The 4082-nt window shown below is 29.6% G+C and overlaps 1 long non-coding RNA gene across 1 annotated transcript; it reads left to right on the plus strand.

Moving 5' to 3' along the window:
• Positions 1-2714: 2714 nt before the first annotated feature.
• On the plus strand, positions 2715-3833 carry LOC123293735. The gene is made up of 4 exons (XR_006535037.1): positions 2715-2915; positions 2983-3080; positions 3499-3649; positions 3717-3833. It is a non-coding gene; the product is annotated as an uncharacterized LOC123293735 (long non-coding RNA).
• Positions 3834-4082: the final 249 nt, after the last annotated feature.

Below are 4082 nucleotides of genomic sequence, written 5' to 3' on the forward strand. Positions count from 1 at the left end.
TCTAAAAAAGCCAAAAATGATCATAATTTGAGCTTTTTTGATAAAAAAAAATTTTTTTGAAAATTTTCGATGTCGAATCTAGAGTGCCAGGACTATACAAAAGAGCGAATTTTGATCCAGATAAGTCGATATGCATATATATAGGTCTTTTATGATTGGTTCCAGTCTAAATAAGCCAAAAATGATCATAATTTGACATTTTTTGATAAAAAAAATTTTTCGATAATTTTCGATGTCGAATCTAGAGTGCCAGGCCAATACAAAAGAGTGAAATTTTGATCCAGGTAAGTCGATATGCATATATATATGTCTTTTATGATTGGTCCCAGTCTAAATAAGCCAAAAATGATCATAATTTGACATTTTTTTATAAAAAAAAATTTTTCGAAAATTTTCGATGTCGATTCTAGAGTGCCAGGACTATACAAAAGAGTGCAATATAGATCCAGGTAAGTCGATATGCATTAATATAGGTCTTTTATGATTGGTTCCAGTCTAAATAAGCCAAAAATGATCATAATTTGACATTTTTTGATTAAAAAAAAATTTTTCGAAAATTTTCGATGTCGAATCTAGAGTGCCAGGACTATACAAAAGAGTGAAATTTTGATCCAGGTAAGTCAGTATGCATATAAATAGGTCTTTTATGATTGGTTTCAGTCTAAATAAGCCAAAAATGATCATAATTTGACATTTTTTGATAAAAAAAAAATTTTTTGAAAATTTTTGATGTCGAATCTAGAGTGCCAGGACTATAAAAAAGATTGAAATTTTGATCCAGGTAAGACGATATGTATTAAAATAGGTCTTTTATGATTGGTTCCAGTCTAAATAAGCCAAAAATGATCATAATTTGAGCTTTTTTGATAAAAAAATAATTTTTGGAAAATTTTCGATGTCGAATCTAGAGTGCCAGGACTATACAAAAGAGTGAAATTTTTATCCAGGCAAGTCGATATGCATATATATAGTTCTTTTATGATTGGTCCCAGTCTAAATAAGCCAAAAATGATCATAATTTGACATTTTTTGATTAAAAAAAAATTTTTGAAAGTTTTCGATGTCGAATCTAGAGTGCCAGGACTATACAAAAGAGTGAAATTTTGATCCAGGTAAGTCGATATGCATATATATAATCTTTTATGATTGGTTCCAGTCTAAATAAGCCAAAAATGATCATAATTTGACATTTTTTGATAAAAAAATATTTTTTGAAAATTTTCCATGTCGAATCTAGAGTGCCAGGACTATACAAAATAGTGAAATTTTGATCCAGCAAAGTCGATATGCATATATATAGTTCTTTTATGATTGGTCCCAGTCTAAATAAGCCAAAAATAATCATAATTTGACATTTTTTGACTAAAAAAAAATTTTTTGAAAGTTTTCGATGTCGAATCTAGAGTGCCAGGACTATACAAAAGAGTGAAATTTTGATCCAGGTAAGTCGATATGCATATATATAAGTCTTTTATGATTGGTTCCAGTCTAAAAAAGCCAAAAATGATCATAATTTGAGCTTTTTTGATAAAAAAAAATTTTTTTGAAAATTTTCGATGTCGAATCTAGAGTGCCAGGACTATACAAAAGAGCGAATTTTGATCCAGGTAAGTCGATATGCATATATATAGGTCTTTTATGATTGGTTCCAGTCTAAATAAGCCAAAAATGATCATAATTTGACATTTTTTGATAAAAAAAATTTTTCGATAATTTTCGATGTCGAATCTAGAGTGCCAGGACTATACAAAAGAGTGAAATTTTGATCCAGGTAAGTCGATATGCATATATATAAGTCTTTTATGATTGGTTCCAGTCTAAATAAGCCAAAAATGATCATTATTTGACATTTTTCGATAAAAAAAAAATTTTTTGAAAATTTTCGATGTCGAATCTGGAGTGCCAGGACTATACAAAAGATTGAAATTTTGATTCAGGTAACTCAATAGGCATATATTAAGGTCTTTTATGATTGGTTCCAGTCTAAATAAGCCAAAAATAATCATAATTTGACATTTTTTTATAAAAAAAAAAAAATTTTGAAAATTTTCGATGTCGAATCTAGAGTGCCAGGACTATAAAAAAGAGTGAAATTTTTATCCACGTAAGTCGATATGCATATATATAGGTCTTTAATGATTGGTTCTAGTCTGAATAAGCCAAAAATAATCATAATTTGACATTTTTTGATAAAAAAAAAATTTTTTCGAAAATATTCGATAGCGAATCTAGAGTGCCAGGACTATACAAAAGATTGAAATATTGATGCAGGTAAGTCGATATGCATTAATATAGGTCTTTTATGATTGGTTCTAGTCTAAATAAGCCAAAAATGATCATAATTTGACATTTTTTGATAAAAAAATAATTTTTTGAAAATTTTCGATGTCGAATCTACAGTGCCAGGACTATACAAAAGATTGAAATTTTGATCCAGGTAAGTCGATATGCGTATACGAAGGTCTTTTATGATTGGTTCCAGTATAAATAAGCCAAAAATGATCATAATTTGACATTTTTTGATAAAAAAAAAAAATTTTCGAAAATTTTCGATGTCGAATCTAGAGTGCCAGGACTATACAAAAGAGTGAAATTTTTATCCCGGTTAGTCGATATGCATATATATAGGTCTTTTATGATTGGTCCCAGTCTAAATAAGCCAAAAATGATCATAATTTTGTGGCATTTTTAATAGAACTTTATATTAAAATCTTCTATTAAATTACCAACTGTGGCATCGATGATAAGTGGAAGCGTTTTTTATCCGCGATCTTAGTAAGTGTGATCGAATCTGAAAAAAAATCAAAGTGAAAAAAGGAACGGTCTAGGATGGAGTAGTAGTCTGTGAAGTGACTACAACTCTATGGACTATCAATAAAATGTCAAAATTATTTGACAACAACAAAAGAACACATGTAAGTTTAGTTCTACACTTAGATTAATTTATTTAATTAAAATATAACATATTCTTTTTGTTTTTAGAGTTTACAAATATAACAGTGTTAAATTGATTAAATGTTAAAAATAATCTGAAACAAAATTCTCAAGACAAATGCACAATATTACATAACCTCTTTAAGGTAAGGTTTTTGTTTGTTAAATTAACTCAGTGTTTTTTTTTCTTTTGTTTTTTTTTTTTTATAAAATATGTGAAACCTATATTGAAACTGAACTGAATTGAACAGTTCCGATTTTGCGTTAAATTCTTCTGTTTAGTGAATCAAGTATCCATCTTCTGGCTCTGACCCGTGACTCAATTTATTCAATATTACACAGAGCAGAATCCGATGAAGCTTACGTACCGGCGAAGTATAACTCCGAATCGAAAGACTAAAGACACCCATCAAGGGCTGTCTGCACTCGTGGTCAGCTACACTTCCAAAACGCGGTATTGATCACGTTCAACACCAAATTTAAATATTTAATTAAAATCGAATCGGAACTGTCCAATTGCGTATTGTTAAACTACGTATACTAAACGTTTTGACTTTTTTGTAGGTAAATCTCCAATTACATCGCTACAAATTGGGACAGAAGGAAGATAATTAATATAAAGCAACGTACCTTGAAAATCTAGGAAAAACCACCTGAGGATGACCGAGCGATACACAACCAAACAAACAACACCAGCCGTTGATGAAATGTCCAGGTATGATTAATTTGATCGTTCAAGTAAGTCCACTTCTTTGAAGTTAAACCAATTATTTTATTTCCAGATTAAAATGCCCAATCCATCAATTGTACGATGTAATATTAAAACGTGCTCGCGTTGCGGGCACGAACGTGTATCTTATTGATTTTAATAAATTTTATCCTTGATGTGTACCATTCAACGGTGATTTTATTAAGAGACCTAATTTTTAAATTGTCTGAGCTTTTTAGCTTCGTTCTGTATTCATACACCGAACTACGTTGTTTTGTTTGTTAACTTTTAATAATTGTTGCGCAGGGTGGCCATTCACACGTTAGCGTGTACTAACGTCCGTTCACACGCTAGCGTGATTTTAATTCAATTTTTTTTTTTTTGAGTGGTTTTTCTTGTTTTTTTTTATTTTGTGTGTGTGTTTTAGATTTAAATAGGT

Source organism: Chrysoperla carnea, chromosome 2, assembly GCF_905475395.1.
Source record: "Chrysoperla carnea chromosome 2, inChrCarn1.1, whole genome shotgun sequence".
Lineage (NCBI taxonomy): Eukaryota > Metazoa > Arthropoda > Insecta > Neuroptera > Chrysopidae > Chrysoperla > Chrysoperla carnea.